This window comes from Equus przewalskii, chromosome 9 (genome assembly GCF_037783145.1).
Source record: "Equus przewalskii isolate Varuska chromosome 9, EquPr2, whole genome shotgun sequence".
Taxonomy (NCBI): domain Eukaryota; kingdom Metazoa; phylum Chordata; class Mammalia; order Perissodactyla; family Equidae; genus Equus; species Equus przewalskii.
Genome location: NC_091839.1, coordinates 77,594,233 through 77,621,801, shown reverse-complemented (window position 1 = coordinate 77,621,801; position 27,569 = coordinate 77,594,233). Strand labels below are relative to the sequence as shown.

General features: G+C 42.1%; 1 long non-coding RNA gene across 3 annotated transcripts; it reads right to left on the bottom strand.

The window, feature by feature from the left end:
• Positions 1-230: 230 nt before the first annotated feature.
• LOC139073413 (uncharacterized) lies at positions 231-27,530 on the bottom strand. Of its 3 annotated transcripts, none has more exons than XR_011522124.1 (5): positions 27,458-27,530; positions 26,336-26,453; positions 13,975-14,061; positions 13,632-13,871; positions 231-928 (listed from the first exon to the last, which is right to left on the bottom strand). It is a non-coding gene; the product is annotated as an uncharacterized lncRNA (long non-coding RNA). The 3 variants fall into 3 exon arrangements; XR_011522125.1 differs by lacking the exon at positions 231-928 and adding an exon at positions 7,513-9,088; XR_011522123.1 differs by lacking the exon at positions 231-928 and having other exon boundaries at positions 12,593-13,871.
• Between the last annotated feature and the right edge of the window lie 39 nt (positions 27,531-27,569).

The following is a 27,569-nucleotide window of genomic DNA, read 5'->3' as shown; positions in this document are numbered from 1 at the left end:
TTTATAGATGGGGAGTCTGAGGCAAACAGAGGTTAACAAATTTGCCCAACCAGTCAGAATCGCATTTCTTTTTTCCTGTGAATTGGCTCTTCCTTCTGTTCCCTTCTCTAATGGGTTGTTGGTCTTTTTCTGACTGACTCATCGTATGGTTAAGATCTTTTCACTTTCCTTATGACTCTTACTTATGGTGTTTTTTCCCCCAGAGCAATATATTATTATTTCTATTAGTCATATTTATTGATCTTTTGTTTTATGATTTTAGGATTTTATCAACTTAGAAAAAATCTTCCTTCTAATTTTTTTTTTTAATTCTCCAATATTATCCTAGTAACTTTTTGGTTTAAATTCTTACATTTCACTCTTTGACCCATCAGGAATTTATTTTGGTATGAGTTATGGGCTTTATTTTTCAAACGGCTACCTATTTTTTTTCCCAAAACCATGTATTGAATACTCTGTTTTCCCCACCTGTTCCAGTTACTGTTGCTGCATAACCAACCACCCTCAAATTAATGGTGGAATTTAAAAGACCCTTATATTGTACTCCCAGGTTCTTTGAGTCAGGAATTCAGAAATGTCACAGCAGGAAAGGCTTGTCTTTGCTCCACAATGTTTGAGGCCTCAGCAAGGGAGACCTTGAGGCTGGGATGAGTAGACAGCTGAGGACTGGAACCCTCTGAAGGTCTCTCACTCAGTGGTTGATACTGGTTGTCAGCTGGGGCTCCTGCTCAAAATGCCCATGTGTGGTCTCTCCGGGCGTCTGCCTGGGCTTCCTCAGAATATGGCGGCTGTGCTCTAAGAGCAAACCTCCCAGGAGAGCCAGGCAGTAGTTATCACATTTTACAACCCAGCTTCTAAAGTCACGTGGCATCACTTTCAGAGTAGTCACAAAGCCCGCCCAGGTTCAAGAGAAGGACAGGCTCCACGTCTAGAAGTGAGAAGTGTCAAAATGACATGGTAAGAAGAGAATTGCAGAAGACATCTTTGGAAAATATCACATACCACAGTGTACACTGTATGGTGTGTATATAGTATACTATAGGATAGTGTCACACAGAGAAGTTTTACTGTCCTAAAAATCCTCTGTGCTCCACAAGGACTCATTCATCCTCCCCCCCGCTTACCCTCTCACAATCACTGATCTTTTTACTGTGTGCATAATTTTGCCTTTTCTAGCATGTCATATAGTTGGAATCACACAGTACACAGCCTTTTCACATTGGCTTCTTTCCCTTAGTAATATGCACCTTCTCGCCTTTCTCAAGACTATTCTCTTGAGTTCTCCTGTTCACTCCCCATCATTCACAGATATCACTGGTATTTTGCTCACAGAATTTCCTCCCACTCCAACCCCTGCCAAGATCACGGGCAACGCCAATGTTCACAGGGATAATGTTCCTTTACCTCTTAAGTCGGACAATCGTTATCCTCACTCTTCAGCGGTCTGTGCTCTTAGCTGTTCTCTGGATCCAGGATCCATCCAATTCACCCACCCTCTGGAAATGCAAACCTCAATATTCTAGTTTCTGACTAGAGCACTTATTATCTCAACCCACCCTCGTTTCCACTATCCCTGTTCTTTGACATTATCATGCCCTCTTTTCTTTCCCCCAGTCAATCATATCCTTCAAGTCTTGACTGCAGGACCTATGCCGTAGTCATGGGTTAAGTTGTGTCCCCTAGAAAGATATGTGGAAGTCCTAATCCCAGGTGCTTGTGAACGTGACCTATTAGGAAGTGAGTCTTTGCAGATGTGATCAATGAAGTTAATGAGGTCATGATGACAAGGTGGGCTCCAACCCAAAGACTGGTGTCCTTATAAAAGGAGGGAAATCTGGACACAGAAACAGAGTCCAAAAGAAGACACACTGTGAAATAATAGAAATCATGTTATTTGGTCTCTGCCCAGTTCCTGGCACAGAGCTCCTAAAACCCTGTAATTTCTTAAGTGATAAAAGCACTGGGAGAATCTTTTGTCTAACATTTGGTCTTTGAGCTGGTCCTGGACACCGAGCTCCTATATCCTTTGATATTTTCTGGGTGATAGGAATGTTTGTTCTAATTTGGTGACTCTTGGTGGGCTCCTGGATGTGAGCTGGTCATCAGAAAAAATGAGCAATAATTAGGAGCCTGGAATTTTCATCCTGTGAGATAATAGATAATATATACATATGTTGGTTTCTGCCCTGGGTTCCTGACACAGGGCTCCTAAAACTCTTGTAAATTCCTAAGTGATAAGAGCACTAGGACCGTTTCTTGTTCTAATATTTGGTCTTTGATTCTGTCTCTGACACAGGGCTCCAAAAACCCTTGTAAATTCCTAAGTGATAAGAACTCAAGGAGGATCTTTTGTTGTAATGAGGTGACTCTCGGGCTTCTGGATGGTGCCTGAATGGGGGCTGGTCACCAGAAAGATCAAGCTATGGTTAGAAGTTTGGAATTTCAGCCCTGCCCTCCCCACTTCTCTAGAGAGGGGAGACGGGCTGGAAATGGACTTAACAATTGATCATGCCTACATGGGGAAGCCTCCATAAAAATCCCAGTAGTCTAGGGTTTCTGGAGCTTCCAGATGGGTGGAGACACCAATGTACCAGGAGAGTGATTGCACCCCAACTCCATGGGGACAGAAGCTCCTGCACCGGGACCCTCCCAAACCTCACCCTATATATCTCTTCAACTGACAGCTCATCTATATCCTTTATCATATCCTTTAATAAACTGATCAATGTAAGAAAGTGTTCTCCTGAGTTCTGTGAGCTTCTGTAGCAAATTAATTGAATCTGAGGAGGGGGCATGAGAACCTCTGATTGGTAGCCAAGTCAGACAGAGTGTCAGTTCCCTCAAGTTAAGGGCTCAGTCCTGCAAGACTGCTCCCACCACCCTTCGTATGCCACTTGCATATGAAGGGTTACCCACAACTTCTGTCTGACATCTGGGGAACTACTACTTGTGATTGGCTCTGACATGGGATGGAAAATTCTTGCGGAACTGAGCCCTTAACCTGAGGGATCAGAAGCTCTGCAAGTATATAGTGTCAGAATTGAGTTAAATTGTAGTATGTCCAGCTGGTGCCACAGAGAATCTTTTGGTATGGAGAAACTCCCTGCACACACACACACATCTGGTGTCAGAAGTGTTGTGAGCGTGGTAGTAGTGAGAGAGAAAAGGAGACACTCAGGAGGAGGAGTTGAGTTCCTACTTGCACACAGAGAGGGAAAATGATGTGAAGACACGAAGGGAAGATCATCATGTAAAGATGGAGGTTGGGATTATGTAAGTACAAGCCAAGGAATGACAAGGATTGCCAAGAGACACTAGAACCTGGAAGAGGCAAGGAAGAATCCTTCTCTAGAGACTTCAGAGAGAGCATGGCCCTACTGACACCTTGATTTTGGACTGCTAACCTCCCAGAACCGTGAGAGAATAAATTTCAGTTATTTTAATCCCCTGTTTATGGTACTTTGTTACAGCAGCCCTAGGAAATGAGTACAGCAGTTTAGAGCCTATATCTAGGCTTCTGAGCATGAAAACTCACATAATCAGAGAATGGAGGCCACCACTAATTCATGGCCTTCAACTTTAGCTGGATCCTTAACATCATTTAGCTGGACCTGGAGACATCTCTGGTCTTCCCATTTCAACTCTTGCTGTGCTAATCTTTATCAACTCCCTTCAAACTACCTAAAGAGGCCACCACTGCTCACCACCAGGTATCGACAGGAGCTGTAACTGGGTTATGACTTGATGATGTTTGCAGTAGTCCACTCTCGTGTAGGAGGATTGTTCTGCTTTATGTAGGGGCCATACATTTAATTTGCCAGTAAATTAAATGTGGACATGAAAGGGACCCCACCCAGGAATCCTTTAGTTCTTCAAGAATGGCACAGATTTCTGCCATTTCCCTTCGGACATAAAGTTGTTTTAGGTTTAGGATTTTGGCTGGGGAGGCAGTTCTAGGGGCTTCTACTTGGCCTTCGCACTCTGTGATAGCTCTTATCACACAGGCTAAGGAATCCAAATGAGCATTCTGACAACTACCAAGTATAACCACTCCACTTATACATTCAGCGACTGAAGAACTGAGCACTTTGTTAATCCATGCGCCCCATATAAGCTGGACATGAGCCTGAACTCCATTTATTGCTTGGCCAATGTACACCTCTGCTCTCCCAGAGAAGCCAGGATGAGGCTTCAGGTCTTTGACTATCCATATCAAGTCAGACCTTAGGTTCAACAGTTCTCAAAATGTTTAAGCATATCCCCTTTCCCAGAGTATAGTTACCTAGGAAATGGCTGTAATTCCTTTGAGGAAGAACTGGAAAGATCCATTAATGTATCCAGTTGCACTGGTGTCATAGTGGCCCATCTTCTTGGGGACCTAGCCTCTCCTTGAGTCAATATGTTACAGGTTCTGGAGACTAAGCTAGGGATTGTGACATTGTATTGGGCTGTCTGCCCTCACCCTCCTGATTACCCACCATGATTTCTTTTGCAGTTTATATTGAACAATACCCTTGCTGTCCACCCAGCTGTCTTGCCCTCATAACCTCAGGCTCCATCACCCACTGGCATAGTTCTTGGTGGCTCAGGCTCTTCTACTTGCCACTCCTGCGATGCTGCTCATTATGATAATCACATGCACTTAGCTTCTGATGGTTAAATGCCATGAACTGGCTTCCATTATCACCATGGCTTTCAGGGAGCCGGGTTCTGTAAAGCTGCTCCTATCCTTAGCCCTGGCCTCCAGGAAATAACATCTGAGCTCCACAACAACACTGGTGCCTCCTCACAAGTGCATTCCTTATAGGTTCAGTAAACTGCATTCTTCTGGGCTCTCCCACCGTGGGTGGGCTCTCTGGCCTTACATAGCACATCCACTCTAGCATGCCCACTTCTATGAGCCTCTTGATTCCTTGCTCAACCATTTACCATGGAGTTCTGGAATTTCTACTTAAGTGAGTATGACCCATCATTTCCCCAGTCTAGCATGTATTACATCCTATTCAGTGGACCCTGGCAATGTTAAATCCTGTGTCAAGAGAGGGGGTTCCCGTATCGATAAAGTTTCATTTTATTATGTTAAGTATTATATATATTTCATCTCACTTGATTTATTACACTCCCAGAAGTTCTCTCCTAGAGACTTTGGGTGTACATTAGCTAGATTCGACATCACGTCTGGTGTAAAGATGTATTACTATTATATGATATACATAACATAATTAGACATAATACAAAGATATTTTATTATTATCATGAATAACTAAAGATTTTGCTGATTTTAAATTAGTCTTTGGCCAATAGTAGAAAGAAGTCTTTGAAAGATATCAACCCGTTAAAGAAACAGCACTTTGAAATGACTCTCCTGCATATATAGTAAGCTTACAATGGGAAATAATTAAGCTCACAAAAAAGAATCACTTGGTTTTCATAGGATCTTATGTTTCTAAGTTTTCTGCCAGTATTAGAATCAATCTATGCACAAGTTTAAATTTGGGAATCATTTCCTTTTTTCCACAAACAGCAGGCCGCTAGAAGGAAAGAAAGAAAACATGCTTATCAAATTGAATTATTCCAATTGGCTGCTCCCTTTGGTCACGTCACCGGGATAACTGCCAAATGCATTCCTTTGGGTGGCATGCTACACCCTCCTAATGGAACCAAAATACCAGGAATGTTTATAAAGGTGAACCCCCTATAGAGCAGGGAACTAGGCAATTCCACTGGCTCTCCACCCCCACCCCCCACTCCCAAGCCCAGCACCCCTGGGGGGATCGCCCACACTTCAGACCAAAGAGCTTCTATGGGGTATATTAGACTGTCAGGGAGGCATGTGTATTTCAAAAAAACCCCAAAGCGTATCAATATTATGATACAATTTTATATTTGGAAAACCAAATAAAAATGTTTATTTTGAAATTTCGAATCATTTACTGTTAATTTGTTTTTCCAGGTGGGGCACGCATTTAGAAATGTTGAAGTGCTGTCCAGAGTTTTCTCCCTTTCTGTTCCTGGTGAGCATTTGCCTGACTCATGCCAGAGCCAACGTCTGCACTGACAGTGGGTATCAAGGACACCACCAGCTTCCCAGGGTGCAAGAGAGAGAGATCCAGCCTCCGTCAGCTCCCTGGCCCGGGGCACAGGTGCTCTGCGTTTGCCCCATCCTTCTCTTCCTCAGTCGGCCTTTCTGTGGAAACCGTAACCCAGTGCTCAGGGTCACCCGCGAGGCCTGAGTTCCCTGCTGCAGAGTGAACTGATGGCGCTCTGGAAGAGAGTTTGGCTGCAAGAAGGGTTGCCACCCCAGACAGAGCAATTTTCTTCCCCCCGTCTCCTGGGAGAGAAGAAGGACGGAAGAGGGTGGGGGGAAGCCTGGCTCCCATTTATCAGCATGGGCTTACTTAAGCCTTTTGCTAAGTAACCGTAGGAAACTATTGAAGCCAGACTCCATTACTACAGCCAGAAAGTATTTTTCATGATTAATTGCTGCTTAGTCTCCAAATCCTGGAGTACAGCTCTGCTGACGAGAATGCACTAACAGTTCCCAGAAAACCCACGGGCAAAGTTAACATCACATATGCTGGAATTATGAGGAAATGTTAATGTACACATGTTGTGACGTTGATAATTTATTATGGAGAAATAAAGATGGAGGTCAGTTTGCCATTCACACCAACCAATGGGAACTGACAAAAGGATGATGACTTGGCTAGCTTTCTATACCTAAGATTTACTAGATATTTACATTTCTTCTTCATGAATGATGATTCCAGAGGAATGAGGTCTAAAGATTTCATGGTCTGTACATTCTCTAATCAAAAATCGAGCATCTTTGTACATAGGTCAGGCTTTCAAGGACCCTGAGAATCCTCAGCCTCAGAAGCACAGATCTGAAGTGTCAGGTAAAACTGGCCGCGTCTCGTCTATGCACTCCCTCACATAGACTGATTTCAGAAACCAAAGTGTCCAGGTTCCAGCAGCCCACTGTTAGCCAGCAGATGCTGGAATTACACAATTACTACATTAGAAATGCCTTTGAATGGTTTAATGCTTTATTTACCTTTATTTACCAAAGTGCAAATATTCTTGAGAGGGTTAACAGAATATGTTTTATCTAGCACTTATGTCTTTTTTTTTTTGGGGAAGATTAGCCCTGAGCTAACATCTGCCACCAATCCTCCTGTTTTTGCTGAGGAAGACTGGCTCTGAGCTAACATCTGTGCCCATCTTCCTCTACTTTATATATGGGATGCCTACCACAGTATGGCTTGCCAAGCAGTGCCATGTCTGCACCTGGGTTCCGAACCGGCAAATCCTGGGCTGCCAAACTGGAACACGCAAACCTAACCACTGCGCTACTGGGCCGGCCCCTAGCACTTATATCTTAATGGAGAAAAGTTTATGACCTTTCGGTAGCTGGTTCCAATAGGGAAGAAAGAGAGAGAGGATGAGGGCACTGAGTATCTGAAATGACTGTGACAAAGGGCGCTGTGGACTCAGAAAACAGTATGCTTATTTATTGCCCAGCTTTGTTTTATTGAACCTTACCCCTGATAGTACCCCAACTTCAGGATAGCATAGGTTATCTGGATAAAAGAGAGAAGCAGAAACTAGTGAACAAGATAAACCAGGAGGCTGCATCTAATGAGGCAAGTGGAACAAGGTGGAACATCCCTTAGTCAATAGGGGATGAAAAAACCCACAATAAGCAGCTAGGCACATCTGAAGTAGGCCGTTCCAGAAAGCACACGGGGAAAAGCTCTAAGGACACTCACAGCCTTGGTGTGAATTGATGATTCCTATTCCCAAAGGATTCAGGTTGCCTTGGTTTCTGCTGCACCCCAGTGCTCTCTCTGCTCCCCGATTCCCCTGAGGCTGTCACATCCACACTTGAACAGCCTATAATGTCCTCCACCTCAGTGACCTGGGGTTCCTGGGTTGTCCTCCTCAGAGTTCTGTTTTCAGAAAACTGTGCTCTTGTTTACTATCAGCGACACAGTTGCCCAGAAGTCCTCACCAGAGGTCCAATCCGCTTCCCGTCTAGAGCTGGCGGGTCGGAGGCAGGTCTACTCCCCTCAGGGCCAGCAGGTCCTCAAGTCCCTCCGTCTGCCCACCTCGTGGTCCATCTGACCACCTTGCTGCCTTTCCAACTAGTTTCATCTCCACTCCCACCAGCAAGGCCCCTGTGCCCATTTTTCACAGGCATCCATCCTTGTATCAGAGAGAAAGAAATCGAGAGGCCACTACATGGCTGGCACTGGGAATGTAACAGGGACTGAAAGAGACACAGTCCCTAACCTTCCTGGCACTTGAGTTTAGTGGGGGATGCAGACAGCAGGAAAAATAAATAAATGAGATGTATAGTATATTAGCAAGTGGTGAGTTCAATGAAGAAAAATAAGCTGGGAGGAGGAGACAGAGCGTCTGGGAAGAGGTGCCTGCAATTTCAATCACGGCGGCCAGGGAAGAACTCACCGAGGTGACATTTAAGTAAAGACCTGGAGGAGGTGAGGGAGGATATCTGGGGGGAAAGTTTTCCAGAAAGAGGGGCCCAGCAAGTACACAGCTTTGAGGCCAGAGCCTGCCTGGCCTGTCCAAGGAATGCTCAGGGGGCCAATGTGGCAGGAACAGAGCTAGTGAGGGAAGATCAGAGCAGGTGAGGTGGAAGAGGTAAAGAGCCCAGGCCTTGGAGGTGAGAAACAACGCTGACCATCCCCAAATCCCACAAATGCTGAGCAGCACTGTGGGATGCTGCCCCGGGGAGCTTCCACCAGGCCTTTACATCCTTCACGCCTGCGAGCAGCCAGAGGATTGACTCCACACATCTAGACGTTCCGCCCTCTGTTTGCAGCCTCTGCCAATTTAAGGCACGATCCTCTCGATCAACAACAGTTACACGGGCAGTTGCACAATTCTCAGGAATTGTGTTTGCTCTCAGCTGCTATGGAGACACGAATTTGTGGGGATTGGTTTGCTGCTGACTTTTCAGTGGGTTAATTCAAGAGCAGAGGAAGTGTACAAGAGGATTCACAACCGGAGGGACAGGCCTTCTTCAACCGTGTCACCAAGGACGTCGAGATGAGATAACGACCTACGGAACACGGCAGAGGCGGTTATGAATTCTAAAGGGGATACGATCGGCCTGCACCTGTTGCCAGGTGTCCCCAGCGCCTAGATCAGCTCTTCAGTCTCCTGTCCACTGAATAGATGTGTGCTTCTCAAAACCAGTAACTCTTTGATAGTAAAGACGTGTTACCTTTTGAACTATTTTATATTTCATAGTATCCAGATGGCATTATAATTTTTTAATGAGGAGAAGCCTTTTAAGAAAACTTCAAGATTGAATCCAAGGGTAGGAAGCAGTCAGCAGCAAATAGAGAGGAATGGACTCTGGATTCTAAGTGCACCCTACGCTTCGTCTGACCACCTTGATGTTCATACAACTTCTCTGTATGAAAAGCAATTATTCAGAACACTCAGACTGTACAGGATGCTGTGATAAGCACATAATTAACTCTTTACATGTTTTACCCTATAAAAAGACACTGATATATTCTATTACTATACCATTTGGTAGATGGAAAAATTGATGCTTAGAGAGTTTAAAGATTTGCCCTGTGTTGCTATGTGGAGCTGCCAAAGGCACACAATCTCACTTACTCTGCAGAGGGAGGCATGGAGAACCGGTGAAATACATTCAAATCTTAGGAAGCAACAAGGAGACTGATTTCATTAGATCTGTCTGTGACAGTGAATCTAGTTTCTTCCCTGATGGATTCCTCTGATGGATGAGGGATACACTCCCTTCAGGAGCTGGGTGTAGGTCAGGAAAGCCATAGGAAATCTTGGCACGTTCAGATTTTACAGGCCTGCCAATTGGCCTGAAGATCTTGTAAAATAGATAAACACATTATCTCACTTTTTCCGTATCTGAGTCCAGTTTCAACCAAGGAGGACAGAGTTGTGTGCTTAGGGAAAAATCATGGAATAAGCTAAATGAACTGAGACACTCCCAGTACACTGCTGGTCCTGCTGGAGCTTATGCAACACTGTTCCTCTGTGATTGAGTTGTCTCTTCACTATCTCAGGGTGACAAATCCAGAAAAGTCTCCAAGAGATGAAGTAAACAGATGTACACAAAGAGTTTTCGCCATTCCTTTCCTCAACCACAGGAGACAGAGATTCCAGGAAAGGTCCCCTGTGGGGATGCTGATAAGTCCAAGTACACACTCTGTACTTCCCTGTGGTTGGGTCACTCAGGGACACAGAGGGTGCCAAGAATCTCAAAATCCAAACTCCCCATGGATTTGGTGTCAAGATCCTCCAACCACTCCACCCCGCCACTGTTTCCTTGTTCTCTTATTTCATTGCCAACAACTTAAATCCATAACATTTACACAAAATGAATCTCTCTTTACAAGTTTCTAGCATTCTAGGAAAGTTCTCATTTACTTATTTTCAATTTTCACAAATTGTATTAATGCTTTTTCTTGAGGTTACACTGTCATTTCAGACATGGCATCTCATTTGAAGAGGACAATTTATACATATGCATATATATTTTTAATTTATATATACATATGTTTAATACATATATTATTTTACAAGCTCTATTGATAGTCACATTTCCTGATGCCTCAAACTCTGAAATCTAATTTTTAAGAAGAATATAATTTTTTTTGAGGAAGATTAGCCCTGAGCTAACTACTGCCAATACTTCTCTTTTTTTTGCTGAGGAAGACTGGCCCTGAGCTAACATCCATGCCCATCTTCCTCTACTTTATACGTGGGATGCCTACCACAACATGGCTTTTGCCAAACGATGCCATGTCCGCACCCAGGATCCGAACTGGTGAACCCTGGGCCCTGAGAAGCGGAACGTGCGAACTTAACCACTGAGCCACTGGGCCAGCCCTGAAGAATATAATTTCTAATAAAATAATTTTTAATCCTGAATTAAAGTTGGTGGGTACTCCTGGTAAAATATCATGGTAATAAGATTTGAAAATTCAAAAAACTTTTTTCTTAGCTCTAAATATTTTCAGATCAACATGCCTCTTTTAGATTAAAAAAAATCATTCTTTTAACAAACATCAATTTATTTAACAAATATTTATTGGGTGGTTGATATATGCCTTGAATAACTACCCCCTGTTGGGCACTGTTGCTAGGCAACGGAAATACAACAAAGAAATGAGCACCAACAGAGGTGATCCCTGCCCTCGTGGAGTGTAGAGTCTAATGAAGGTGCTATTCAAATGACACACAAACAAATATAATTTAATTATATTATGTAATTTGATAACATAAATATAAGCAATAAAGACTATGAAGCAAAGATATCCAGGGCTTACCAATAATTTAAACCATTTATATGGTAAATAGTTTTTATCAATAAACTATAATAGGATGCATATCAATTGTTTGGGAAATATCCAGCTGCTTACTCAACAACTGCATTTGGATGTCTGATCAATATCTAAACCTCAGTATGTCAATACTAAGCTCCTTATCTTCTCTCTGGCCTTTTCTGTTTTAGTTGATGTCAACTTCATCCATTCAGTTGCTTACGACAAAACGGTTGGTGTCATTCTGAATTCTCTTTCTCCTTCAATCCTTTTATCCAATCCTTCAACAAATCTGTGGATATACCCTCAAAACACCTACAGAATCTGACCACTTCTCACTCCCTCCACTGATCCTGCTGAAGTCTAGATTATCAGAAAATAAGTGGTATTAACTCTTTCCTGGATTTTACGATACTTCCTAAATGGCCTGCCTTCTACGTTGTTTTCCCTGTTAACAGTCTAGTCTCAATGTGGATGATGCAGTCACTCTGCTAAAAGCTTGGTCAGAGTGTGTCAGACCTCTGCTCAAAACGTTCCCATCCCCTTCCCCCCCCCCCATTAAATTCACTGCTCTGTGCAGGGCCCCTGTCTCCCGCTCTGACCTCACTGTTCCTTACTCCCTCTACCCCAGAATCCTCGCCTCCTTGCTGTCCTTGGACTGGCGAGGCCCGTGCCCTCTTCAGAGCCTTTGCTCCCCCTGTTCCTCCTGCCTGGAATGCCTCTCTGAGTGACTCAGTCCCTCCTTCACCTCCTTCAAGTCTTTGCTCAAATGACACTTTCCAATGAGGTTCACCCACTGTTCAATACGGCGACCTGCCCCGGCCTCCACTGCCCAGCATTCCTGATTCTGCTGAGTCTGCTCTCTTTTTTCTTTTTTCCCCCAGCGCTTAGCCCATGTTAACACAAATATAATTTTATGTAAAATTATATTATTTATTTTATCTATTGGTCCCATTGGAATCTAAAACTCATAAGGGCAGGAAGATTTGTCTTTATTCACCGGTGTATCTTAAGCACTTAGAATATTGCCTGGCATATAGTATGCACTCAAAAAATATTTTTCCAATGGAAGTAGCTAAGAATGCAGGCTTTGTGTAGGCAAACCTGAGTCCCAGTACTGGTCTGCACTTTCTAGTTTGGCGAGCTTGGGTGAGTTACTACATATTCTGAAGCTTCAGTTCCTCCAAACGTATAAAGTAAACAATCCTGTCATTTTAAAAATTACAAGTGAAGCATCCAGTGTAACATAGGTTTTATAGGTGTAGTTATTACTAATACCATTACAATATTTTTATATGAAATAGTTAACAAAACATATAAATGCTATATTTTTTCAAGCTATGTTTTATAAGTCACAAACATAGCTCAAATACTTAGAAATACTTACCCACTTCGGCACCCTAGGTCCTACACAAAATGTTAAAGCTCATTGACAACTAAGTTCTTCCGGGTTTCTCTGTGAGAACCTCAGCGGTTCAGTTAGTTACTGGAAGTTATCAACAGCTGAAAGACACAATTGTCTCATACCAGAGTTTCTTAAGTCATAACACCTGAGGATAACCAAATTGCCCCACTAATAGTATTCAAAGTTAGAAGACTAGAGAAGACAGGCTCATTTCTTGTAGCAAGTAGTGTAGTATTCACAATTGACCAAGAGAAAGCAGGAATAAAATTTGCCCAATTTGGTTTTCAACTTTTTTCAGGAAGAATGGACTTCAGACCAAGAATGGTAGAACAACCATTAATGAGAGGACATGGAAGCATCAGAGAGGTGAGATTGTGTGAGAGATGGGGATTCTACTCTGAACCTGTTCGCCCCCAAAATTAAAGTGGTGGGTCCCCAGGGAAACTGCTCTTAAGATCTCTGAGTCATTTCCAATCACTTTTGAGAAGTGAACTGAAATATATTTGCTGAGGGACAGAAGATGAGAGTAGGACTTATTATAGTTACAATTTCCTAAAGTAAATTTCACAAGCCATAGCTTGGCTTTAGAACACGTATGTTATTCAACTTAATGACTGATTGGATGAAGGTGATAGGAGAGGGTGGGGCTCAGGCTGAGTCCCACTTTTCTGATGTGGATGACTAGATGAATGCTAGTACCATTCACCAATCAAATATAAAGAAAAAATAGAACATACATGTCAAAACCAGTCAGTCAGAGGGAGTAATAGAAGCCTACATAATTCAGGAAGTACAAAGGCATCCATTCATTCAAAACTTACTGAGTGCCTACCATTTGCCTAGCACTTAGTAAATATCTTTTGAATGAAAAAAACCCCCACCTTCATGGAAAATAACACCACGTTCTTTTTTGGTAGCCGCCAAATAAAGGCAACGCCGTAGTCAGAGTGCAGCCAGATCTTCAAAGAGCGTTTGACTAAGCCTTTCTTGGGGTTCCAATAAAGTAGGTGTCTTCCCAACTGATTGACTGACAGGTCCCTGAACAGGAAAGCTGAACCGTGTAGGAGCCTCTGCTGACTTGATACAGATCAATAGCACGTTGAATGAGCCAGGAAGATGACCTTGGTGGGAAATGCAAGAGAAATTCCATTCAGAGAGGATATAAAGGCCACTCCCTTGTGTGGAGGTCACCTCACCTGGAGTATTGAGTTCAGTTCCACATACCACAATCCAAATGAAAAGGATATTGTTGAGCTGAGGACAATACAAAGATGCTGAGAAGGTACGCAGCCTCTGTCCTATGAGCAACAACTGAAAAGAAAAAAAACAGGTGTTTGCTCTGAGAGAAAAGAAGATCCAGGGGACACACAATATCTACCTCTGTAACAGAGTGAGCGCCGAGGGCGGGGAGGAACCGGAGAACATGGCTGAACGCCTGCCGCCATCGCTGAGTCAGGCACCGCTCTGATGCATTCTCTCCTTTGATCCTCACGTTGAGCTTTAAAGTGCCTGGTCCCCAGCACACAAGCATGTATCATCTCTCTCCAAGCGTGCAAGGAACAGAGAAAGACATCTCTTCTGTACAGCCAACCTCATCTTCTGAGGCTCCGAATCTCTGCCCTTCTGTTAACTGATTCTCTTTGTTTGAAAAGTTCTGAGCACTTAAGGTCAGTGAAGCCTAAGCAGAGAAAAAGAGTATTTTGTCTTTAGGAGCAAATGTTTAACCAAGAGGCCAAGGGAGAAAAGCCACTCCAGCCATCACAAGTGACCTTGTGATCTGAAAGGACAGAGGGAGTGCAGCCTATAATATCACTTACAGCCCAGGCCCATAGAGAGGTGCACTGACTCAGCCTGGGCCTGTGCAAGCAGAGCCATTTGCTGATTTCCTAAATGGGACCTGAGGACTCGAAGACATGGCATCTGCTTTGGAGATGAGAAAAACTGGTATGCCTGGCTGGGAAAGTCAGTTGGGTTTTTCCAGCTTGATAAACATTTCTGAACCAGGCCTCTGTTCCTTTAAGAACCATGCTTACCTCCCAAATCATTTTGGTTTATAGAGGCCCCCCTCACAGCAATGCTCAAAAGAAAGGGTCCTTTCAGAGAGACCTCGGAAAATATATGAAAAGGTTCTTTGAAAGCCATCACATGCTGAAACTGCCTTTCAATGAGCTGCTGCCAGCTGCAGTGATCAGTTTAAGCAGACTCAATGTCTTTATTTTTTTTATTTAATAGTTCACTTTTTCCTACTGTTCTCAAATAACCTAAATATTCCGAGCTCTCTGGTGTTCCCTTTACAAGGAAACCGAGAGCATAAGAAGCAGCATTCTTTCCCCGGACAACGTTCCTAGCAGATTTCTGCACATCTGAAGTTCTGTGGTTAAAGGGCATGAATTTATAGGCATAAATTTAAGAACTATTTAGGAAAACAGACATCCAAAACATCACCTTCATGAAACGGTAGTGCTGTTTTAAATACTATGTTTTGGGGTTTGGGAATAGAAAGAAGTACTTTTACTGAGGAAGTAACTGCCTAGATGACTCGGCTTGGGTTGGGGAGGGCCAGTGCCCGTGTGTGGATTCTAGTCACAAAGTCCATCCTAGCTGTCCTTCCACTGCCTCTCAAACTGGAATGTGGCCAATCCTTAACTCCCCCAAGGAGTTCTGCTCTCCTGTTGACTTTTATTAAATATTTATTATATGCCAGGCATTTAAGGACACAACTGAATTTCATCTTCACAGTAACCTCTTGAAGTGGGTACTGTTTTTATTTCCATTTGACAAAGGCGGAGACTGAAGCTTAGAAATTCTGCTTCAAGAACTGGCTAGTAAGTGGTGCCTTAGAGCCCAAGTTCTTCATTCTTACCCTAATGTGCTTCTCAGCCGCGTTCCCTCCACCTAGGATGGGGCCATGGAAGCCTGCATTTACTCAGGTATTCTAATGAAAAGGAAAATCCCAGGGAGGAAACAAGTTGGTCAGACCTAGTATCTTTGGCGACTAGAAACAAAAGGAAACCCAGCAGGAGTGACAACGAGCATCACGTGTGAAATCAGGTGTTCTGTCTGGTTCACCCACAGCCATGGCCACAGCCTCCGCAGGGCTGGCCACTTGAGCACCAAAGAGAGAATCTAGTGCTTTCCTGTTCTTTCTCATTTTTATTTTTTCAGATTTCTGGGCTTTGGAAATCTGCCAGAAATGTCTGAGAAAGGCCTTCGGAGACCTGTTGGCAGCACCCCTAGGAGTTGTTAGCCAAAAGCTTCAACCTCCTCTCCTCATCATTGAGACCGGTCTGTTGGGAGTAACTCAAAGATATTATTTCAACCAAGATAATTAGTTGAGCAAAAGGGAGCCATTGTGGTTGACAGAGCTCACCATTGATTACTAGGTCAAGATAAGAGTTGTTCTCTCCTTTTTCCCTCTTGAGACATTAGATAGTAAAGTACTTTTGACCCTGTGCAATAGAGATCCTCTTTCCTATTGAGAGGACTGTGAGGATGGTGGGAAGGGAGGCAGGAAGAAGTAAATGTCCACTGTACCACTTCTCAGCTCTGGTGTTTACACCATCAGCATGTGGCCCTCACCAAGAGAGTCAGGAGAAAAACACGACATTCTAAGGCTGGCGATGGCCCTGAAGGGGTTCAGAACATGCCACCCCAAATTATGCTGCTTTGGCACATTGCTTATTTTGAGCTGAAGGCACTTGAGAAACAGCAGATGGAGGAAGGGCTCTCTGACTTCCCCTTTCTACCTAAAAACGGGTCCTAAAATTTCCCATGAGTCAGATGCCCTCCCTGCACCAGGAAGAGAAGAACATTCTTATCACAGAGACTGGTGGATGAGCAAGCCTGCTGAAATAACCCTTATCTTCCAGTAGTTTCCCCCAAATATTTTCTAGTTACTGTCTCACAATTTATTGCCCCAGCACATAAACCCTTGTTTTATCACATCCCCACAATTTATCATTCTTTGTTTAAAAAGATATATAAGCTTTGGACCCTAATGGTTTCTTCCAGTCGTCATTTTCCTTTTGAATACTCCCATGTGCACATAAAAATATGAAGTAAAATTTGTATGCTTTTCTCCTCTTAATCTGCCTTCTGTCAGTTTAATTCTTAGGCCCAGCCACAGAACCAAGGAGGGCAGAAGGAAGCTTTTCCTCTTCCAGAGCCCTCTTGGAATGCATGGAAACATTTTTCTCAAATAACTTGACAAAAACAAGCCAAACTGATGAAATGCCTCCTTACAATGTTTTCCTCTTTTTTTGCTCTCATGCATTCTATTCATGCTGATTGAATAAAATTTAGAAAACATACATAAACAAGAAGAAAATAAGCAAATTAAAACCACTCAAAATACCACTGCCCAAAGATAATTATCACTAATAATTTTGTGCAGATTCTTCCAAGTTTTTTCCATTCAAATATCAACGTACAAAAGTTACCTCTTTTTAAAAAAGTGAGATCAAATTCTACACATGGTTTTGTAACTCGCTTTTTACTTAAGAATATATCATGAATTTTTCACATAAAAATAAAAATTTCTCTCATTTTATTGCCCTATAGGTTGCAGTGCTTGAGCACACCAGCATTTATTCATCATTTGTACATTAGGGAGTTCCTCACTTTTCATCATCACTTTAAGAAACAACACAGCGACGTTATTCATAAAGTTTTGAGCACTTGCCACTTATTATCTCAAAATTAATTGCCCAAACTGAAACCTGTACATTTATTAAGGTTTTTGAGATGCTGTCCCCCAGAAAGATAGTATCTAACAGCAGTTTCACTAGCAATGTTCAAAAGTGCCATAAAACTGTTAGCATCGCAGACCAATGATCCCGAAATGATCCTAGGAGAGGGCAGACAGTTCCACCGCTTTGCCAGGAGGCCCCTCCACTGGGGCTCTTACCCTTCACTAAGATCATGTAAGCGATTGTCACCCTGTTCCTTCATCCCAAACTTGGAAAATGAGACAGCAGCAGAGTTAGATCATGATCCCAGAACGATGGAGAGTCCCAAGGGCCTTCTGAGAAGGTATTGCTGTAGCGTGCCACGTTGTTAGGAAAACAGAGCAAGAGCCAGCGTTCGGTGTAATACCTTGTCTGCCGCAGTTGGGAAAAGCCACTGCTTCAGAGGAGCAGAACTTATGTACTAATCCACTACTTCTACAGCACTTATTGGGAGCCAGCCACTCTGAGTGCTTTATAAATCTCGAGTCACTTAATTCTCATGACAAGCCTATAATATGGCGGATACCATTTCTACCTTCATTTTTACATGGAAGTTTAAGTTACTTGTTGGGGTGAGCTCTGGTGTCTGTGTGTCTAACCACAAGGCAATGTTGCCCATCAGGGTATGTCTCTCATCCAACTGAGAGAATCTCCAACTGCAGCCATATATCCATGACAGTAGATACTCAATTTTCCAATCAAGCAGGAAGCCCCACTGGTATTGCTACAGTAAAAACAATGAAAATGCAACTTTGCACACAAAAAGCCACTTAATACCTAAAATAATTTTAGATAATAACTCATTTCTTGTACCTGATTTAGCCCTGGCTTCATTTGCCATTTATGAATTTTAACTATTTCTTTTCCCGGGCAGATTCCATTTTTTCTTCAATAAATTGTGATTGGACTATTTAAGTCTTTATACTTCCCAAAGCCCTGTGACATATTTCATCTCATTTAGTCCCCCAAACGATGAGTTTGGAAGGTCTCGAGGCTTAGAAAGCCTAAGGGACTTATTTGTGGTAACAGAGGCTGAACATGAACACATCTTCTAACTACTTCCCCACGCTGTCATATCTCTAGCTTCCATGAGCTTGCAACAGGCGTCGAAACCAACCAGAAACATGAGGGAGCATGCTGATAGGTTAAAAGACGTGAAAAACTATAGCTAGCTAGATACATATCGAGATATACACACACATTATAGTTTTTCACATATTTTGAATTCAACTATCTGGTGAACTCACCTTCCAGAGCCCAAGACCACCTGGTCTATTTATGTCTGTCTGTCTGTCTATCTATCTACCTATTTATTTATTTGCTCATCTCTACTCAGCTTCCTCTTCCATATCCCTCAGAACTGATTCTTAAATTTCACCACATGTCAAGCCCTGTGGCTTCATTTCTATCTGCAGTTGACAGAGAAAGTTAAGACCATCTTTCATTCATTTGTTCATATGTGAACTCACGTGAGTGAATCTGCCCTGGAGCCTTCTACACAACTTACTAAAACACACTCAGTCTCTCTCAACATAAACACACATACACACACACACACAGACGTGCATACACACATGCACACTCATGTGTGCACACACCTACATGCTGCAATCTTGCATTCCCTCTGGCTCCTATAGCTTACAGATAATATCTCAATTTCTTCTCTTATTCATCCTATTAAGATATTCTTCTCTTATTAAACATTATATTAAGATATTTCAAGCATTCCCCAAGGCCCCATCTACTAACCACCTAGCTTTGACAAATCTTGGTATTTACCTTAATTTTTTTCCTTTTATTAAAGGAATGCAACATTATAAGAACCACAGAAGCTCTTGCATACCTCTCTTTGACTCTTTCTTTCTCTCCCTCACCAGAAGTAACCACTAACACGACTATATTATATTGGGGTTACATCTTTTATCATTTATACTTGCATTAACATTATTTAATCTATTGTATTCTTAAAATTTCCTTTAAATAGAATACTGGAGTATCATTCTGGAACTTTCTTTATCTTTCAATGTTGCTTTTGAAATTTATCTGTGATGATACCTGTAGTCATAGTTCATGGCAACTGCATTTTAGTATGTGCTATTGTTTGTACTTACTACAATTTGTTTATATGGTTGCCTCTTTAAGAATATGTAGGCTATTTTTAATTTTTTTTAAATTACAGGATCTCATCTGCTTCTTCATGGAAGGTAAACCCCTCACTCCAAGATCAGTAAACTTCCCCAGGATGGCTAAGCACCGTTTCACACATTCACCACTCAGGGGTTAAGTTCTCTCTATGTAGGGGTCCTGGGGATCTCTCTTAATTTTTGAAGGTTTAGCTCCACATTTAAAGTATGTTTGTCATATTTTATCCAACATATCTGGGTATTACTTAGCAGGGATGTTTTCTGGTTAGCCGGTCCTTCGTACTGCCCGAAATGGGAAGTCACTACTTTCCTTTCTAAACTTACAATTTATTTGGAATCAGCACATTCTATTGCTTCTCTTCTTCTTTGCTCCTCTTCCCATTTCTTGTCCTTTGAATATCAGAATTATCACAAGGTCTGTCCTGACTCTTTCACACTCTAACGTGCCCTTCCTGTGCTATCATTTCATAAACATAACTGACAACAATGTGCTGATGACTCACAAATCAGGAACCCAGAATTCTCTAAACAAAATTTTCTTGACTTCGAGATCTGTTTATCCAATTACTTCTTGTATATTTTCACCTGAATGGGCCACTGGCACTTTAAATTGAGCGTTTCCAAAACCTTACTTACTCCTCTCCCAAATCTTCTCTTTCTCTTGCATCTCTAAGAGACAGGCAATGTCCTCCAGTCAAGTCAGAAAACTTGAAGTCACTCTTGACTCCTTGTGTTCCCTCAAACTCCACTTTCTGTATCCCATTTCAGTAATCAACGACCACAGACAGTCAGGTCTACTTCCCTTCTATTCAAAGCTCCACTTTCCTACCGTTTCAGGCCTTTGTCATCTCTCTCCGAGCAACCACAATAGCTTCCTCACCTCTGCTCCTGCGCTTTCCAACTAGGGTTGCCAAATTTAGGGAATAAAAATACAGAATGCCCAGTTAAATTTGAATGTCAGATAAATAATCAACATTTTTCTAGTGTAAATATTTCCCAAATATTGATAGGCAACCTATGATTTATCCAGCAACCCTACAAAAACATCTTCAATATTGCCATGGAAGTGAGCAAAAACAAATTCACCATAGTATTCCCAGATTAATATCATCAAAGGTTCCCCATTGTCCACAAAATTGTCTTTGGCGTAGCACACGAAACCTTCCATGACCTGGCCAGTCTATACCTCTCCAATTTTTCTCACATATCTCTCCCCCTATTCACTGCGTTCCAGCACACTGGCCTCCTTCGTGGTCCTGGAACATACGGAGCCTCCTCTTCCTTGGGACTTGCAGGTCCGCCGACCTGGACCACTTTCTTCAGATCTTTGTGTGGCTGCCTGACTCTCATTTGTCAGAACTTAACTAAGTGTCACTTCTTCAGAGACATCTTCTCTGGGCTTTCTTTCTATCTTAGTAGCTGCTGGTTATTCTTCATCTCATTCTTGTCTCTTTTCTTGAAGGTAATTTCACAATCTGAAGGTATCTCGTTTATTTGATTATTAGATTATTATCTATCTTTTCATTAGAATGTAAGCTCTGTGAGAGCAAAGACAATGTCTGGTACATAAAAAGGACTCAATAAATATCCATTGATTGAATGAATAATTGAATTAATGAATACTAGCATCTAAGAAGGCATCATAAAATGAGTAGGACTCGGAGCAGCCATATTCATATCACTAAGCTCATAAGAGCTACTCATAGGAGACATATTCTTGGATTCTCTTAAAGTTTATTTATAGTTAGTTTTCATGGTATTAATTAACTTGGTTATGTGATTTCCAAGTCAACCTGTATGACTTTGCTAGGATTAGGTAACAAAGTACCACAGACTGAGGGGATTAAACAACTGAAAGTTATTTTTTCACAGTTCTGGAATCTAGAAGTCCTAAATAAGGTGTTGGCAGAGTTGGTTCCTTCTGAGAGCTGTGAGAGAAGGCTCTGTTTCAGGTCCCTCTCCTTGGCTTGGTGATGGCCATCTTCTCCGTGTGTCTTCATATCATCTTCCCTCTGAAAGTGTCTGTGTCTAGATTTTCTCTTCTTATAAGGACCCTGGTCATATTGGGTTAAGGCCCACCCTAATGACCTCATCTTAACTGGATTACACCTGCAAAGACCCTATTTCCAAATACAGTTACATTCTGAAGTACTGGGGGTTAGGACTTCAATGTGTAAATTTTGGAGAGAGCACAATTCAGCCCGTAACACGAACTCTGTTATGCAAATAAGAAAAGTGGCAGGCAGGACTGGTCTAAGCAGTCACACAGCAGCAGAGAGAGGAGTGATATCCAAACACCTGAAACCAAGCAGGAGGACATGGCAGGCGTGGGGCAGGGATGGCGGGAGCAGTGGAGAACGCAGTTCGCTTTGGAGCAAGCACCAAAGGGCAGAGTGCACTCCTGTTCATGATAATGAACAGGGTCTTTAGGAAAATATTTGATTATGTTTAGAATAGCCCCTTTAAAGGGGCAGGAAATGCTGTCATACATTCTATAAAGTGGTCCTTCAATTATGGTTGCATGATTTTAAATATTGCTTCCTAAAGGTCAACCTCCAGGCACACAAAAAATTTAGTTACTTAAAGACTCAGACCCCATTGGTCCAAATGGTTCCTGATAACTTCCATCTCAAAGTGAATGACTGCTGATCATAGAGGAGAAGTGAAAAAGCAAAACATCAAGTGGTTCTAAAAAATAGGTGAAAATACCAGGAATATGCATTCAGGTGAGAAAACACCTATTTGTAAAATAAGACACATTTTATTCTCTAATTCTTTTGCTTGCTCTTAATTCTTCTTTGCCGCCCACCTTCTAGGATGTCTGCTTAGACATCCTGGAAGAGTGAATCACCATTTGTAAGGAAACCCAGGAATATTGGTTTCTTGGAAGTCAGGCATGTGACTCATATTTCATAGATTTTGCCTTTAACAATATCATACGTGGAAAAGTTTTCACATTTCTCAAATATGCAGTGTGTCTGTTATGAAATTTAAATGTGATAAAATAGTACATAGCCTATAAAAGCTGGAAAGTGTTATATTATATACTTTTTATAACATAAGGTATTTTCACTTCACCATGTTGTCCTCTACATTCATTTTTTTAAGCGTAACTATTATCAGTAATTGCATTAATTAGGGTAATGCTAACTGTTTTAACAAATATCTCCCAAATATTTAAGTTTCAAATGCAACCTCCTTGAGTATTTTATTTTGGGATGGCTCAACTCTTCCTGTGGCAATCTTAACACTTTTATATTTGATAATGGGTCAAGTATGAGGGTACTGTTATATTCCAATCAACAGAGAGACCACTCTTTGTACGTTGGATATTCCTGAATTCTTTCCTCCATGTAGATTAGTAGATTTGGCTTTGGTTTGAATTTCTTTATATTCCTGAAATCTCCTTGTGGAATTCTTCAACTTGGGCCAATGTCTGCAAGACTAGAGTTATGGTGAGCCCTGCAACTTAAGTGACAAAGGAGCTTACCTATTTAGTGTGCCACAGGCCATAAATAAATAAGCTTTAGAGAACTCCCAAAGGGGTTCATTTCTACCCCTTTGAACACTTTGTTTCCACTTGCGTAAAATAGCATTTATCTCATGGTATAAAAAGAAGTTTACCGAAATATTGTACACAGAGCCCTTAGCACAGCACTTGAGTATAGGAGACAGATAATAATCAGCACACCAACTGAGACCTTGTACCAGCAGCACTATAAGGCCGTACATCCGGATGGTAGCAGTGATTTGCTTCACTTGGTAGTTTTTTGAGCGTCATGTCTTTTGCCTATCTGCATTTCTCTGTTTACAGTAAACATCTGTAGCTTTATAACAAGTAAAATTAATGTGATTTTTCATTTTTAAGTTAATACTTTAAATTCAGTGCAAGAGTTTATTAATTCACCCCTCTTTACACCTGAAATTTCCCTGTTAATTGGATGGTCCAAAATATCCATTTGCAAAATGGGTCCTATTTCTCCATGAGGAGTTTAACATGTGTTTAAATTTTTGTTAGTGACATACAGATATAACCATAAAGCGTCTATCAAAGTAAAGACTTTCTCACTAAGAAGGTAGTCATCTTTTTGCTTCAACATTTTAAATTTGGAGGAAAAGTACTAACAGTAGATAACCTGATCATCATAACAGCATTTTCAATTAAGAAGAAATAGATCGGTGCCTGGAAGTCAAAGGAACCCAGATCTGCCTGAAATGCCGCGGTGGCTTCTATTGTCACCCTGTGCCTACTCTGAAGCCAAACTCAGCTTTTTGCCACGGCCACAAAAGAAATCCAACACTATGATGCGCTTTCAATTTCAATGAAGATTTCTAGGTGAAATAAGGAAAAGAAATTACATCACATATCACCCAGAAAAACTTAATGAAAGTTCATCTTCACTATTTGTCCCCACACTCCCTTTCGTCTGCCAATCAAAAAATCTTCTCTATTGTCTTATCTTTCAAATCCAGCCTTTGGCCTGAATTCTTTGTTTACCAAAAGAAACCCAGGTCACAAGCATTATCGCAATAAAAAACAGATGAATAGCTGTTTAGTGTCAGTTAAGTCTGGCCCGTGTGTGTTTTATTCTCCATCTCAAGCAGTTTATCAAAATATTCAGCCAAGAAAACAGGTGTGTGTCTGGTGGTGGTGGTGGTAGTGAAATTCTGCGGCTAAGAGAATATCATTTTCACCAGATGGGTAAATATATAATATGGTCATATACTCATAAACACATTTGGATAAATACACAATATGAAAGTGACAAGGATTCTTTCAGTTCTGCTCTCAGCCTGTCCTTGCCTCGAGCTTTGGTTTCTGATGAGAATGAGCTGGTCAGCTCTGGAGCCCCTGGTGACAGGACCGGGGCTCTTTGACTTAAGTTCTCTCTACGTGGGAGCCTTCAAGATACCCTCTCAAAAAGCACATTACAGTGGCTTCTGAGAACACCTGGAGCCTCCTAGTGCAAGTATTTTTTAAGAATACTTTAAAAAATCTAAAAGAACTTTTTCTCTGTACTTTTGTAGAACACACTTGACTGATTAAGATGAATTTTAATTGGAAATACATAGCAAACGTCTATTTTCCTTCAATAGTCATGTGTCCTATTCGTATACAAAACTGTCTATAGCATGAGGCTAAGAAGCCTTAACTTGATAGCTGTTGTGAATCCAAATTCAAGCTTTTTTCCAATTATTTATGCCATCACCCAGCAACCATTTAGTAATTGCCCAGTTACTGTTTCCAAGCCTGTGGGCTCTGGCTTGTAAAGTCACAGTGGGAGGAGGAAGACCCAGCCTACAAAGTTTCCATCGAATAAGCCTAAACTCCAGACACGTCTTGAGTCACTCTGACTCTACTTGGTTATTGAAATTACATGGAAACTTTTCTGCTCATTTGCTAAAACCTCCAGACAACCATTTTCCAATCTTAAGGCGTGGTGTGCTGTTTTTCCCTAATTGGTTTTTGAAACACAAGAGAGTTTAATTCTTCCACTTTCATCCTTGCTTTTTTGAGGTTTCGAAACTTATGCTTACATATTATCTAGGTTATTCTTGTTTTCAGATAAGGATGATTACAATTTTAGACTTTAATATTTGACCTCTTCATTTCCCTTTGCTTCTCAAACCTAAATCACCCACTCTGTCTGAGGCGACCACAGCCCGCCGTTGTCCCAGTCTTTCCTAATGAACACAACTTTCCCACAGTGAATCTGCGAGGGTGGAGAGTGAGTTTGCCCCTCCAGGCCCAGGCTCCCCTTTTGCTGATCCTTCCCCTGCTATCAGCATCTTACCCTCAAAGTTTTACCCGCAGTTCTCAGAGAGCAATCATCTCTCGAGATTCCAGAAAAAATAAATTAAGAATTGAGTGACTTAATTTCTTAGGGATAGAAACAACTCAAAAAAAGCACAAAGATGTAGGATGAATTTAGCAAATCTCTAGTGGGAATAGTTAAGGTTCCAGAAGGGAACGTGCCAGGGAAGAGCCCTGACACACAGTTGGTTTTGCACTGCTGGCCATACCACATTCTGCAGAGGGGACATCACACAGGACTGAGGACAGCACTTGGAATTCTCTGAACCTCACTTGCTGTGTCTGTACCTACTCTCAGGGTGGTGGAGAAAAATGAGACTGTGTAAATATAAATAAGCAATATTTTAAGAGTGCATGTGAAAACTGGAGAAATCTGAGTAAGGCCAACAGGCTAGTTAACAGCATGGTACGATGACATTTCCTGGTTTTATATTTTCCTATAGTCAGGTAAGACGTTACCATGGAGGGAAGTGGGGGAAGGGTATAGTGGGCTGTTTGTACTGTTTTTTCAACCTCCTATGAGTCTATAATTATTGCAAAAATAATTTTCAAAAAAAGTAAGAAAGGATTTTAAAGTCTTCCTAGAAGAGTACAGTACATTAAAGAAATAATATTAAAATGTTACTTGCCTCATTTCCAATATCAGTTTTGTGCCTAAGTGCTATGCGCACCAGTTTAAAGGAACTAATAACTACACCCCATCCCCCAGTACAATTCATTAAGGAAGAAACAGCTTCAATTCTCAAAAAAATTTTCTTTTGAAAAGCATTAATGTGATTTTTTCTTTTTGCATTCTTTTATCAAATACCAGAAGAAAGACTTGTGTTCTGATGTTTAAAACTAGGACTTTGCATAAGGACACTAGCCTTTTATGATTTATTATTTGGGGAAATGATTACCTAAATTCCTTGACCTCCCCGTGAACATATCCAGGGCCGGCTTGACTGCACAGACATGCAGTTTTCACTGGGGAGGGTCCAGAAGGAGAAGAGGCTGCTCCTTTTTGGCCTCAGAGGACTGTGGGAAGAAGGGGAAAAAGAAAGAGTAGCAGAAGCAATCAGATACGTGTATTAGTGTTCACGTCTCTGGCCGACAGCCCAACATGAGTTCGGTTCGTGAGGAAATAACTTACGGGGCACAGGGTGGGTGGTCTTGCATTTTGAACTTGCAGAGGAAGCTGCCCTGAACCATCATAGGGCCCAACGTGGACCAGAGCGGTAGGCAGAGGGAGACCCTGAAGTGAGCATTCCTGAGCTACTCAACTTCCCTGTGCCATGGATACTGAGTTCAGGGCCAGCTTGTGTGAAAGAAGAAATCCATAGTAGGGGATGGGATTGGATGTATGGGCCAATTGTGATACCGACCCTGATATCAGTTTCCCCACATTAAACCCAGCATATATGGGGTTAAAACCAAAACACTCATTCCATGCTTACTCTCTGGCTTCCTGGCTCCAGAATCCACTATCCTGCATGGAGACAGACACCGTCAAGGACAAGCACCTGGACTATCTCCTCCCGCAAAGAGATACAGGCTGGTGGGAAAGCTGCTGACCAGCAAGGTCATGAGCTCCCTCCTCTCTGCAAGTGTCTCAAGGCCAAAGACAGGCTGGTGGGAAAGCTCTGACCAGCAAGGCCATATGCTCCCCCTCCCCTACCTAAAATCCCAAATAAAAACTCTTCCTTTTAGTTTTTCGAGGAGTTTGGGATTTCAGCATTAGCTGCCCTCTCTCCTTGCTCAGCGCTGTGCAAAAATAAAATTCCTACTTTCTTCCACCACACCCGGTGTGAGACATTGGCTTGCTGCACAATGGGTGAGCGAACTCACTTCAGGTTCGGTAACAATTGGATAGAGGGAAGGTATGGTGAGGGGCTCAGAGGTAGAGGTGCCTAAGCCAAACAGATGGACCTTGAGTTCACCACTGATAGATTTCAACGTTGGAGACCAATAGGGCAATTCCATGACAAGGCAGAGAGGAATTTGCCTCCGAGTCCAGAAGACACCAGCCAGTGCATACTCACGGACAACAGGAGGCCAGAGTCTCTTCTCCTCAGCACCACAGGGAAACAAAATCCACTTTTTCTTCTTTTAAACCTGGACACCATCCAAAAGAGAAGCTATATGAGAACTAAA